Genomic DNA, 15054 nt, shown 5'->3' with positions numbered 1-15054 from the left:
TGCAGCGCACAATGTGTGCATTAATCCTTAAGAGTCAATCTAAGTAACATAATAAACAAATCCCCATCAAAATCCATCAATGTAAACTAGAGATTGTATGGGCTGCGTCTTGTTTTGTGCCAACAAAAATAAGGGGTTAAATATGTGTCCAAAAAAACAAAAATATTTCCCCAGCTTTCTTATATCTCCTAGATATAGCACAAGACACTTCAAAACCTTTTTCCTTGATGATTCATTTTTTCACATACTTTTTTTTGCCATTTATGAATGTGTTATTCAATGCGTTTCTATGGGCTATAGTAGTAAAGGCCAGTATCTATATTTTATCAAATAATAAAAAGGAAAAAAATTATACCTAAAGGGGTCCTACAATTCTAAATCAAATAGCTAAATGATCCATGGCATGACCATCTTAAAACAATTCCATATGTTAGCTTAGTTACACCCCCATGTTTTCCGTACATGTACTTCACTTGTAACAAGCTAAAAGTTTGCTAGTTGGAGTCTGTGTGCGTACCTCCGTTTGTACCACCGCACGGTAAAGCAATGCATGCGGTACACAGAACGCACCGCAGCCTAGTGTGGCACCCCCTATGTAGCATTGCGGACTGCTCCATTGGCAATTAATTACTTTTGTCGGAACGCAAAGAGTTTGATGCATCTGGTGGACATGAGCCTTAACTTTGAGCCAGTTAAGGCAAGGCCCAGGGTAGGCTACTTTTCTGCCTACATTTACATAACAATGGCTAACTGTGAACTTTAACCAAGGACTGACGAAGGGGCATAGACTTCGGCTACTGAAATTCAGCTTGCAAAAATAAAAATAATTGTGTGCACGAACAGTAAAAAAAAACCTTGCCGAAGACCAAAACGAATAAAAACATCTCAAAATGTTGTCATAATATATGCACAAACAGTTCCGAACTGTTTCGGATGGGAAGCATGCGGAGGCCTTTAGACCAACAGAGCTCAGATAAAGCAGCCCAGGCCTAAACCAATCAGACAGGCTGTATAGCACCTCAAACAAACCTAACAGGAAGTCTAGATAAGACAGGCAACGGTTCCCTCTCTGGCTCTATCATAGAGCCTGTCAATATAGACACAGCCTGGATGATGTCACCAGCCACCTGTGTTGGTGTTTTACTGTATTGTACCCTGAATATTTACAAGTAATTTATGAGTAATTCATAATGCTGTTTTGTCAGATGGTAGGAGCATGAATATGAGGTTTGGTCCGGATATGACTACTCAAAAAAGGTCTTGCAGTGGAATGAAATCTAAATATCTGACAATTGTCTTATACATTAGTGGTGGTAAATAGCGTATGCATAATTGGGATAGTTGCTTATTGCTGCAGCACAGCACAGCTAGCTAGGCAGGCCTGAGTGAGTCATGTGTGTTCCATGGCTGAGATGCCAACAACAACGTCTTTACAAGCATGTTACACAATGCCACTGGCATATCAACTCTATCTAATAATAAATTCAAGGTGGGGGTGGCAGTGGGTTTGGGGAGTGGGTGGTGGGCAGGGGGAAGAACCAAATAAAAACCTGACAAACAAGTTATATTAGGTAACAAGGAGGTGGTGGTGTGAGGGAGCCCAGATCGTTATCGGTTATCACAAGGCCGAGCCGATCCAAGCTCCAATTCAATACTCTGTTTAAGGGCCTGGCCTTCTGGTTGATTTGGCACTGGCTGGCTGCAAGTCAGTCCCCTGGCTGATAGATAGCACACCATTCAGCAGGTTCATTGTGTGACAGTGCCCCCCTCCCTCTCTCCCCCCTCCCTGTTACCCCCAGAGAGGGGTGGGGGTCATGGTAAATATGCCCTGGGGCTGGAGTCAGCACTCTGCAGTTTCCCAGCAGCAGTAGCAGCACAGTGAGTATGTGAGCCCCATGGCTCAGCAAAGTTGCAGAGCAGAAGAGGCCTGGTCAGCGTTCGGCTTACGACACCATCTTTTCACATAAAAGCGCTAGGCTAGGCCAGGGCCCCGACTGGCCCAAACACTATTGTCAGGGGTGTACACATCACGACCACCCAGCAGCCACTCTTGGGGCTTTACTGTACCCATGCCAGCCAGGGGCAGAGTGCGGGCGGGGCGGGGGTAAGAGTGGGTTATGATAACATCATGATGATTAGTTACACTGCAGTGGGAGGCTAGTGGAGATCCTGCAGGGATCCTTCTCAAGACAGTTCTCACAGTGCAAATCAGTGCAGATGGTGAGCCTCAGATGAAGAGATAGAGGGATTGGACGGTAGAGCTGGAGTGAACTCTTCTTTAATTCCGTCAGATCAAACTCCGTTTGGAACTGACCCCATTCATTTAGCCATCATTTTCTGAGGACTTTTGGACTCCTGAACTAACCGAATTGACATGGTATATGAGCCATCCCATTAGTCCTGCGGTATTAGGAATAGGGGCCTTGTTAAATTACTTGGGTCTCCAGAGACCCCTGGTCCTCAGTGGTCCTCTCTTTATTGAGTCTGAATGAGCTGTCTAACTGATGATGCACAAACCACCCGCACACAATAATATCCTATTGTTACAAAAGACTGGGAATACATTCTACAGATAAGACCGAAACAATGGTAGATATGGACCGCATATGAACAGATTATCTATACAAATTAGATATTTGGGTGGGGGGGCTGGGGTTTGAGAGAACTATGTTAGTAAATAGTTAACTAACAGATCTCTATCACATCAACACAACCGGTTTGTGATGAGTATTTTTTTGGACAGGATAATAGTAATTGAGATTCGAGTGGGCCCTGAATAAATAAAGAACGAGAGCAAACATCAGTCCAGTCACAAGTTCAAGCTCCAGTTTTGAATTCTGAAATGTTGATCCCTCTCAACTTGAAATTCAACTAACATAAAAGGACAACAACAAGAGGAGTTTGAGTGCCATTCTCTTCACTGGGAAAGTGTTACTGTACCTACTCTAGAAATATGTATTTTTTCATTTTAACAGAATACTTAAAGTAGCATTTAAACACTTGGGCATTTTTGATTTTTTTGGTGAAAAAAGTTAACAAAGAAGGAAATGAACATATTGTTTTATTGCGCAAACATTTGAGCTGCTTTTAACAATAAAAAGGAGGATGAAAGTCAAAGGGATTAAAAGAGAGAAAAAGAAAGAGAGAGAGGAAGCCAAAGCTAAATCTGTGCACATATAGTATGTGCCCCAGAAGTGGCTGCAGTGTTTTTCAAATGCAATTAGAAGAGAAGAGAGCGGAGAGCGAAAGAAAACCACAAAACAGTGGGGATGTTCAACAAGTGGTAGAAGTCCTCCTAACCAGTTCAAACCTGACCTATCGCTTCGCAGAGAGAGGAAGCGAAAAACTCCCACCCTCACAATGACATAAGCCTAGCAACAGGCTTCCACCAATTACAGGCTAGAACAACACTTACAGGGGCCAATCTTTTTTCTCACTCTCCCTCTCTCCTTCCTCTGGGGAAAAAAAGAGAATTAAAGGTTTTGCTAGAGCATGAAGTTGTGTGCACAAGCATATCTGGTCTATATAATAGTTTGACTAACTTTTCACTTTACAAACAAATTGTCCCAGAACGTTTTTAAGAGCTGTTTTCAGTGCAAGTGTGTATGTAAGTGCATGTGTGTTGGTGTGTGTGCGTGGGTGAGTAACAAGTAGACTTCTATTCTCACTGTGAACATGAAACCATATGCCGCAGCTTGACCCAGAGCGGTTTCACAAAAACAACCCATATCTCTTATCCCAAATCAACAGTGTACTGTATGCAGCATGCATATTCCTTATGTGACTTTGTTTCTCTCTGTCATTGCATGTTGTTTAGAGTTGAGGCTCTCTAGTAGTTGGTAACGTCTGTTTAAACTTAATGGAAGGGAGATGAATCAACACAGTGTATACCGTAAAACTTATATTAATAGTGCTTATTTGCTTCAATCACTGAACACAACCGGCGCTTATTACAGACAGGCTTCTATTTGAGCAAGGCGTCTATTTCCGTAATGCAGAGCACACAGCGTTTGCTCAAGCTCCTCGCTAACCTTTTTCCTTCCCCCACCTTGCAGTGTCGCCCTCTTCTGCTCCACCTCAGACAAACGTTGAAGTTCAACTTTTTTTTACTCTTGTTCATGTGCAAAGAGTGAAAACTGCAGACTAAGTAGGTATTCTCCCCCTTTTCCTCTGACTCTCCCTCTTTATCACTCACTCTGTCGCTCCCCCACTCTTCAAACAAGGCTCTTGGTTCAAGCCATTCCATTCCATCACAAAGCAGTTAGCATAACGGCTATGACTTGGCATAACCCTTATGTCCCCATCCAGGTCCACTTTGAAGTACAGGACAATTGGACTTTATGCTTCATTAAAATGTCAAACTTTCAAATTGTAAAAAATTGTAACTCAATTGCTTGCTTTTCTGTGTTTGTGCAGCTGCTTAGCTACAGTGGGGAGAACAAGTATTTGATACACTGCCGATTTTGCAGGTTTTCCTACTTACAAAGCATGTAGAGGTCTGTAATTGTTATCATAGGTACACTTCAACTGTGAGAGATGGAAGCTAAAACAAAAATCCAGAAAATCACATTGTATGATTTTTAAATAATTAATTTGCATTTTATTGCATGACATAAGTATTTGATCACCTACCAACCAGTAAGAATTCTGGCTCTCACAGACCTGTTAGTTTTTCTTTAAGAAGCCCTCCTGTTCTCCACTCATTACCTGTATTAACTGCACCTGTTTGAACTTGTTACCTGTATAAAAGACACCTGTCCACACACTCAATCAAACAGACTCCAACCTCTCCACAATGGCCAAGACCAGAGAGCTGTGTAAGGACATCAGGGATAAAATTGTAGACCTGCACAAGGCTGGGATGGGCTACAGGACAATAGGCAAGCAGCTTGGTGAGAAGGCAACAACTGTTGGCGCAATTATTAGAAAATGGAAGAAGTTCAAGATGACGGTCAATCACCCTCGGTCTGGGGCTCCATGCAAGATCTCACCTCGTGGGGCATCAATGATCATGAGGAAGGTGAGGGATCAGCCCAGAACTACACGGCAGGACCTGGTCAATGACCTGAAGAGAGCTGGGACCACAGTCTCAAAGAAAACCATTAGTAACACACTATGTCGTCATGGATTAAAATCCTGCAGCGCACGCAAGGTCCCCCTGCTCAAGCCAGCGCATGTCCAGGCCCGTCTGAAGTTTGCCAATGACCATCTGGATGATCCAGAGGAGGAATGGGAGAAGGTCATGTGGTCTGATGAGACAAAAATAGAGCTTTTTGGTCTAAACTCCACTCACCGTGTTTGGAGGAAGAAGAAGGATGAGTACAACCCCAAGAACACCATCCCAACCGTGAAGCATGGAGGTGGAAACATCATTCTTTGGGGATGCTTTTCTGCAAAGGGGACAGGATGACTGCACCGTATTGAGGGGAGGATGGATGGGGCCATGTATCGCAAGATCTTGGCCAACAACCTCCTTCCCTCAGTAAGAGCATTGAAGATGGATCGTGGCTGGGTCTTCCAGCATGACAACGACCCGAAACACACAGCCAGGGCAACTAAGGAGTGGCTCCGTAAGAAGCATCTCAAGGTCCTGGAGTGGCCTAGCCAGTCTCCAGACCTGAACCTAATAGAAAATCTTTGGAGGGAGCTGAAAGTCCATATTGCCTAGCGACAGCCCCGAAACCTGAAGGATCTGGAGAAGGTCTGTATGGAGGAGTGGGCCAAAATCCCTGCTGCAGTGTGTGCAAACCTGGTCAAGACCGACAGGAAACGTATGATCTCTGTAATTGTAAACAATGGTTTCTGTACCAAATATTAAGTTCTGCTTTTCTGATGTATCAAATACTTATGTCATGCAATAAAATGCAAATTAATTACTTAAAAATCATACAATGTGATTTTCTGGATTTTTGTTTTAGATTCCGTCTCTCACAGTTGAAGTGTACCTATGATAAAAATTACAGACCTCCACATGCTTTGTAAGTAGGAAAACCAGCAAAATCGGCAGTGTATCAAATACTTGTTCTCCCCACTGTATATTGTATACCTAAAGATGATGAACCTTGAGTCATATGTTGGTGTGGATCAGTGGTCCTCTATGTAGCCTAACAACGATCCCTACCAGTGAGAACTGAAGGAACTATTACACTGGTAGGGGCGTGGATCAGAAAACCAGTCAGTATCTGATGTGGCCACCATTTACATCATGCAGCACGACACATCTCCTTCGCATAGAGTTGATCAGGCTGTTGATTGTGGCCTGTGGAATGTTGTCCCACTCCTCTTCAATGGATGTGTGAAGTTGCTGGATATTGGCAGGAACTACAACACGCTGTCGTACACGTCGATCCAGAGCATCCCAAACATGCTCAATGGGTGACATGTCTGGTGAGTATGCTGGTCATGGAAGAACTGGGACATTGTCAGCTTCCAGGAATTGTGTACAGATCCTTGCGACATGGGGCCGTGCATTATCATGCAGAAACATGAGGTGATGGCGGTGGATGAATGGCACGACAATGGGCCTCAGGATCTCGTCACGGTATCACTGTGTATTCAAATTGCCATCGATAAAATGCAATTGTGTCCGTTGTCCATAGCTTATGCCTGTCAATACCATAACCCCACCGCCATCATGGGGCACTCTGTTCATAACGTTGACATCAGCAAATCGCTCGCCCACATGACGCCATACATGTCATCTGCCATCTGCCCGGTACAGTTGAAACCGGGATTCATCCGTGAAGAGCACATTTCTCCAGCGTTCCAGTGGCCATCGAAGGTGGGCATTTGCCCACTGAGCCGAACTGCAGTCAGGTCAATACCCTGTTGAGAACAACGAGCACGCAGATGAGCTTCCCTGAGACGTTTTCTGACAGTTTGTGCAGAAATTCTTCGGTTGTGTAAACCCACAGTTTCATCAGCTGTCCGGGTGGCTGGTCTCAGACGATCCCGCAGGTGAAGAAGCCGGATGTGGAGGTCCTGGACTGGCGTGGTCTGCGTTTGTGAGGCCGGTTGGACGTACTGCCAAATTCTCTAAAATGTACATTACATTCTCTGGCAACAGCTCTGGTGGACATTCCTGCAGTCAGCATGCCAATTGCACAATCCCTCAAAACTTGATACATCTGTAACATTATATTGTGTGACAAAACTGCACATTTTAGAGTGGCCTTTTATTGTCCCCAGCACAAGGTGCACCTGTGTAATGCTCATGCTGTTTAATCAGCTTCTTGATATGTCACACCTGTCAGGTGGATGGATTATCTTGGCAAAGGAGAAATGCTCACTAACAGGGATGTAAACAAATTTGTGCACCAAATTTGAGAGGAATAAACTTTTTGTGCGTATAGAACATTTCTGGGATCTTTTATTTCAGCTCATGAAACATGGGACCAACACTTTACATGTTGTGTTTACATGTCTGTTCAGTGTAGTCTAATAAATCAATTTAATATAGCCTACACCATCACAATAAATCAATTATTTATTTTAGACAGGTCTAAAAAAACATGATATGAAGAAAATGTAATCTATTTCAGAAGAACAGAATAGCATAATCTGAGTTGTCCTTATGTTAGGCCCTGATATGGCTATGCCATATGACTGTGGTCAACACTAGTTCATTTAGCAGACAAGATTTGCTTAGAATTCCGTGGCATTATTATTGAACATAGCTTTATAAAAAAGAAATAATATTTTCTCCAAACGATTTCCAAGGAAGTGCGCACATGCGGCTATTCTGTGTTGAGCGGTTAACAAAGAAACAGGCATGAAACTGCATGATGCGACTCTAATGATGATTTGAAAAAAGTTGTATCAAAGGTAAGCGCTCTGCTCTGTTTCTTGCGCAGGCTGCACACACTTCATCATTCTCTCATTCACAATTTGACAAGCACTTGATAATATTCTCACCAGGCATAATATTCCCGGCGGCATCCCCCTTGTGTGGCCGTAATGGCCCCTAAAAAATCCATGCCTTTTAATAATAATAATAATAATATGCCATTTAGCAGACGCTTTTATCCAAAGCGACTTACAGTTATGCGTGCATACATTATATATATTTTTTGTGTATGGGTGGTCCCGGGGATCGAACCCACTACCTTGGCGTTACAAGCGCCGTGCTCTACCAGCTGAGCTACAGAGGACCACAGTGGCCACAGTGGCCGTTGTGCCCTTGGGCTGAATATAATTATAATTCCCTTCTCCCGGCTGCCGTGCTCCGAAGCACCTCTCACTCACATGGCTCTCTCAGATAGCCCAATTCTTATTAGCAAATGCCCGTCACATGATTGGTTCCTTCTCAAAAGGTATCTCAGCTAAGAAGTAGGCTACAAGTGAAGACAGACACGTCGGCGACCATTATCATGCACCTGTCTCGGAAACGGGCATGAAAAGAAAGAAACATGTCATCTATGCACTTAAATAGCGCATGGAGGACGCTTTTCCCTGCGGTTCATTTTCATGCCAGCCAGGTAGGCTATATTCCTGTTGTAAAGCATAGCAATGTGCTTAATATTAGGAAAGTTGATAAATAAATATAGTAGGCCTAGCCTATAGAAAACTGATGGGATCCTCCTCTTTCTAATGGAGGCCGTCAAAACTCTGTTTTCTCACGCAATTGCATAGCCTATAGAAATGTTGTGCAACATGAGCTCATGGGCTCTCATGAAGTGTTTGATTTGATTTTCTAAAACATTTGCATTGATGTCAGAGTGATTAGAGGGACAATAGAGTGCTGAGTACCAGGCAGTTAGCAAGTTTGGTAGGCTACTAATGACCATCAGCGGCATCAGAGCTTGGAGAAGCCTGGTTACTGTGACTAAACGGTCACGTGGAATATGACTGCGGTCATGAATCATGACCGCCGGTGTGGAAGTAATACGGTCACCGTAAGAGTCCTAGCGGTGGCCCACCTCTGCTAAATCATTGCCACCACTCCCCACATTTTGTAAATTATATTTTTTATATATTTCTGCTGAGACAAGCTTTTAAATGGATAGTGTGAGATTTTGGTAACAAAGCCCTTTTTCTACATACCCATAGTCATATCAACTCATGGATACCATTTGTATGTCTCTACATGCAGTTTGAAGGAAGTTGCTAACTAGCGTTAGCACAATGACTAGAAGTCTATAAGAACAGCATAGCATGCTGTTACCATCAACTTCCTGTCTCGCAAAACTACCTTTAACTTAATCCAAACTGCATGCAAAGCCATAAAAATGGCATCCATGAGTTGATCTGACTCTAGGTAGTAGAAAAAGGCCTTAATTGCCAAAATCTCACACTATCCCTTTAAAGTCAGTGACAAGTTACATCTTATATTTGTAGCAAACAGAGCAAGCAGTGACGCAATTGAGAGCCACGAGCGTACAGCCACCCCTTGCTCCTCATCATCTCCCTACAATGCAGTGGTGCGCATCAGTTATATTTCAGATGCTGTCAACATAATTCAATTTTCATGCATTTTGGAGTAGAATGTATTTTAAAGAAAGTCACCAGAAGTGACCTTCACACAGTCGTTCTATAAAGTGGGGGGCATGCTGCCGGACCCCCCAGCAAAGATCTCCCCCTTTTACCTTTGCCACTGCTGCTAAAAAGAATCAAAGGGGAAACACTGAATCCTCTACTCTAATTCCTCCCTCTACTCCCACTCCCCTCTCCCTTTCTCTCTCTCCTCTCTGATGTGTCTGTATTCTGGCATGCTATCTGAGTGCAGCTGCCTCGCCAAGCGCCGGCTTTCCTGAGTGGTGAGGCGCGGTTGAGACCAATGGGCCCTGGCCCGGGATAAACGCACACGGACACCAGGAGGAAACCACGTTCCCTGGCTTCCATGAAATGGAGCGGAACTCTAGGAAGCAAAGAGCACAAAAAAGTAAAGGCTGCAGAGATGGTAGAGAGGAGGGAGGACTCTGAAACAAAGGAAAATATAAAAAAATTGTGTTGTACTTTGTATGGTTTGACTCTGGAAAACGTGTAGAATATGTCTCCAACACACACACACACTCTTATGCTGTCTCTAGCTCTCACAGACGCACACATACAGGCTTGCTCTTTCTGCATCTCCTGCACACACACACACACACACACACACACACACACAGGTTCCCATTAGGAAAATGTGGCGCCGGACAACGTGACCGGGAAGAATGTAATTTACCGGCTTTTTAAAAAAATTTACCGGACCCATATGCATTGGGTGCATAACCCATTACGCCGTCCACCCACGGCGTCAGAATGACAGAAATCACATTTAGATTATGGTAATGATTCTTAAGAGAACATCCAACTCATGTAATGAAGCAGCCAATAAAACGTATGTAATTTGCGGGAAAACACCATTCTAAACAGTGCACCTGGGAAAACACCATTCTAAACATTGCACCTGATAGAGGTTCCATATCTGTAAGAGATGAAAATCTGTTAGAAACTTAGAAAGAGGGGAAATCTAAAGATGCAACAACTAGGATGGGTTGCTAATATGACTAGGATTGTGCCTTTGGCTTCTGGACAATGAAAGAAAGTAGGTCCCACTGGCTCCAGGCCATCTATAAATCACTGCTAGGCAAATCCCCGCCTTATCTTAGCTCATTGGTCACCATAGCAGCACCCACCCGTAGTCTGCGCTCCAGCAGGTATATCTCACTGGTCATTCCCAAAGCCAACACCTCCTTTGGCCGCCATTCCTTCCAGTTCTCTGCTGCCAATGACTGGAACGAATTGCAAAAATCTCTGAAGCTGGAGACTTATCTCCCTCACTAACTTTAAGCATCAGTTGTCAGAGCACCTTACCGATCACTGCACCTGTACACAGCCCATCTGAAATTAGCCCACCCAACTACCTCATCCCTATATTGTTATTTATTTTGCTCTTTTTGCACCCCAGTATCTCTATTTGCACATAATCTCTTGCACATCTAGCATTCCAGTGTTAATACTATTGTAATTATTTTGCACTATAGCCTATTTATTGCTTTACCTCCATAACTTGCTACATTTGCACCACTGTATATATATTTTCTGTTGTATTTTTGACTTTATGTTTTTTTACCCCATATGTAACTCTGTGTTGTTTTTATCACACTGCTTTGCTTTATCTTGGCCAGGTCGCAGTTGTAAATGAGAACTTGTTCTCAACTGGCTTACCTGGTTAAATAAAGGTTAAATAAATAAAAATAAATTTGGGAAGCCCGCAATTTGGGCAGCGCAAATGGCAATAAGCCTAGCTGATTATTGAGTTGCGGCTGTCAGTAAAAAGCAACTAAAATATGTTTGAAGATAATGTGTCTTGAGTACAACTTATCATTTTGAGACAAGAAGAAGGGGTGTCTCTCTCCAGAATGGCTCAGCTGTCTCCCACCAATTCTCGTGAATAGTTTGTCCTTTGATTATTGTATTTTTTAATCAATTCCCCATTACATACATCTGCAGTAGTAAATGTACCGTTAATCCCCGTCATTTGGTTACATTAATTTCTGTTAATGCATGTATTAATTACAGTCACTTACCGTTCTCATTCTCGGAGTAGAAACATTGTTTGCAGAGTTCACAACCTGCTACACTTGTGAAAACAAGTTTTGGTTTATTTCATAACCATCATTTACAACATTCTTTTTGTTTTTTCATTGTCTTTTGTTTGGAGTGATCAATGTGAGCAATGAGTATGTGTCTGGTTTCTCTGTCCTGATAATGTTGGGGAAGCGCTTGCGCCTGAGCACGCATAGAAGTAACTGGCCTGCTGTGCAGAATAATAGGAAAGTGTCTTTTTTTTGTACATCCATTGCGAATGATAATACTGTATATTAAAACTCCTCAAAGTAAGCTATTTGAAAAATCTTTCCAACAATCTCCCTCTCGATAAACATCAAACCTCGGTGTGAAAGAGCAATGGAAAACATAAGCCTACTGCTGCATTGGCCGATAGTCTATGAGTTCCATGTGCTTATTTCTTTAGCCGCCAATGGATCGCGGTGGGTGTATCAATGTGTCCATATGGCAGAGGCTGGTGATCTCGCATTAGTTAACTTTTTATTTATTTATTTTTTAGATTTTATCATTTTAATTCCAATTTTTATGATTAACCATGTGACAATGATTTTGAGACACAAAAACGTTATTATTGAAATGAAACTGTTCCACTAAAATGTGCATAGGAAAATCATAACTGGCACACAGAACAGTAGAAATGGTAGGATAAATTGTAAGCTTCCCCAATCTTTCTGAAAGAATTGCCTCCACCTTCATGGTCGGATTTTGCCTATAGGCTACTTTGAAGCAAGGTAAGACATGCCTCATAATATTAAATACAGTAAAACATTAATGTTTCAAACAATTACGTACACACACACACACACACACACACACACACACAGTATAGAGTCCGGCAGTCGAGAGAGAGTGCAGCTGTTACAATACAACAGGCCCCAAACAAAAAGATCACAGAATAACAGAAGATACAAACCCTGCTCAGGCCCAGCTATCTTTAGCCTGATATAAAACAGACTAGCAATAAAATAATGAATAGAGCCCCTCCTCCAACAATGTTACCCCTACAAAACCCCTTCCTCCTCTGTGTGATTTATGCCAACATAATTCCAACCCTGCTCTAACTCCCCATAATATCCTGGAGTTTGGTGTCTCAGAGGGTTCACCTCTGGGAACTGTGGAAAATTCCACTTTCTCTACAGAGGGGTGCAGGCAAGAGTTCAAAGGGAAAGTTCAGGGACCAATGGTTGTTTTTTTAAAAATAAAAAAGGGAGAGGTGCACATGGTAAAGACAATCGTAAACAAAGATCTGGGGTCAGTTAACCATCTCAAAACTCTAACCTTGACCATGACGCAACATGCAGCTCCAAACTATCCAACCCCCTGCTCCCTTGCTGCGTGCCTCATGGCAGTAAGTCCCAGCAGTTTTTTGGGTTGGTGAGACCTTGCTGATTGGGCAGAAATGAGTCAGCTCAACACCAGGACCCCATCCAACACATCCCTAATCAGATTAAAATAACCCTTAATAAGCCTTCATAACAGATCCAACCCCTCACCTGAGACAATAATTCACTCCCCTAACTCTCTCCATCTCCACAAACAACAAAAAAGGCCACACCACAGTAAAAACAGCTCACCATCGTGCCACTAAATCATGGGTCATAAAACCTCATAACTAATATAAAACTCCATGAACCTGAACCTCTGCTCAGCCAGCCGGTACACTACAAAGTTAGGGCATTATCAGTCTCATCTGATTGCTCATACGGTTAAAGGAAAGAAAAACAACAACGGTGTCAATGAACTCTTTGTATGTGAGACCGGGACTGGGAGAGGAGCAGACATGGGGTGATAAAACTCAAGGCTGGATTGTTGGACAGGTTTTATTGTAGCACATTAATGGAAGCGTGGAAGAGTGCAGGTATGAGAGGTACGTCCAGGCCTAATCCTTTCCACTGATTCTGAATGACTGACATACTGGGCAGTGGACACACAACAGTAGCGATTTTAGCATGTCAATCTTGGTGGGGCAAACAAAAACAGAAATGTGGGATGCATGCCAGCAAAGCCACTACACAACACAACACTAAACAATACATTAATTGCACTATAATGGTGACAAACGGTGCCCACAAACTGTTAAGGCCTACATAAAGCTGTCCCAACAGCAGAGTCCCAACAGCAGTCCCAACATCTTATCACTGCTACACCTGGCTATCAGCGGAGCCTTGTCTGGCAGCAAGACAGTTAATTCAGCCTCATTTACTGCCTTTAAAAAAAAACATAGCTGATATGGCTGACTTGCTTAAACAAATGTGGTTACAAACTATGGCATAAGGGTACGACAAGCGGAAATGAGGCAATCCGTAATTTCGATTAAGACATTAATGAGCGAGCTACGACGGACGTAGTCAATGTAACTATTTGTTTAGCACTTTTGAAATGTACAGCGACAGAATTCAGAACAGGGGCCGTTCTTACAGTGTTCTCCCTGTACACCAAGTCAGAACCGTAGGATAAATAAAGGGGGCATATAAGCAGACAATGAAAGCTTTTACAATATTAGACGATTACATTTCTCTAAAACAGGTTATAGGCTACATGTGCACCACCAAGTCAGAACAGTAGGCGAAATTAAGAGGTGAAAATATACCAAATTATTAGGGTGAGGCACATGGGCTACTAACAGCTTCCTACACAACATACACCTAGTATTACTTTCTTAGCTACAGTATACATATCTCCCTGGCATATTACATCATTTATGCATACAACAACATTTTTGGACTCACTTTGTTGTGCTGTGCTCACTTGAACAGGAAGGTGGCGCGGAGGTCCTTTTTGGGAAAATCTTTTAATCAAAGTCTGGCATTCTCTGGATTTATAGTGCTTTCAAGACAACTGGGAACTCGGAGGTCGTAGCTCTAGAAAGAGGCCCAAGTTCCGGATTTACAATTCAGAGTTGGATGACTGTTCAAAACGTATTTTCCCAGTCGGAGCTCGTTTTTTCGCAGTTCCGAGTTAACAGTTGTTTTTAGCGCGGCACAAATCATGCTTCATTGGCAACATGGCCAATGTTGAATGTTGATCATTTCAAATTTGGAAAAAAGACCCTTAATCCCAGATTTGGGATCACACAGCCACTCCACTGAATAGCAGGCTAGTGATTGCTTTGAAATGCTTGCAGTAAGCCACTGATTCCTTCCAAACCACTCGTTGTTGAATTTGAGATTTTCAACTTGTTGTGTAAAGTTTATATCCAATGGCCGGTGAGCATCGATATGTTTTATCTATAATTTCTCTTCATATGACAAGGATTAAAAAGGATTTGCCTGTAGATTATCGACTTGATTCATTATGCTGACTGCTAGCTAAGATTTTGAAAGTATGATGTTGACATGATCAGTCCAATCAAAGCTACTGTAGATATAACGTGATTTGACATCACTTTATCTGTGGCCAATGACCTTGAGCCTTCTTGGATGGGCACTTCTAATGTAACTCCATGGCAGCACCCAAGGGGCTTGAATTTTCGAGCTCTTCCCTTAGACTTGGCGGTGAAGT

At 42.8% G+C, this 15054-nt stretch overlaps 1 protein-coding gene across 1 annotated transcript in view; it reads right to left on the bottom strand.

Annotated features, from left to right (window-relative positions):
- Positions 1-15054, bottom strand: part of LOC121552509 (sestrin-1) — a 91072-nt gene that overhangs the window by 7020 nt on the left and 68998 nt on the right. The window lies entirely within an intron of this gene.

Source organism: Coregonus clupeaformis, chromosome 36 (genome assembly GCF_020615455.1).
Source record: "Coregonus clupeaformis isolate EN_2021a chromosome 36, ASM2061545v1, whole genome shotgun sequence".
Classification (NCBI taxonomy): Eukaryota; Metazoa; Chordata; class Actinopteri; order Salmoniformes; family Salmonidae; genus Coregonus; species Coregonus clupeaformis.
The sequence above is the reverse complement of the archived record's forward strand: the minus strand, read 5'-3'. Positions and strand labels throughout refer to the sequence as shown.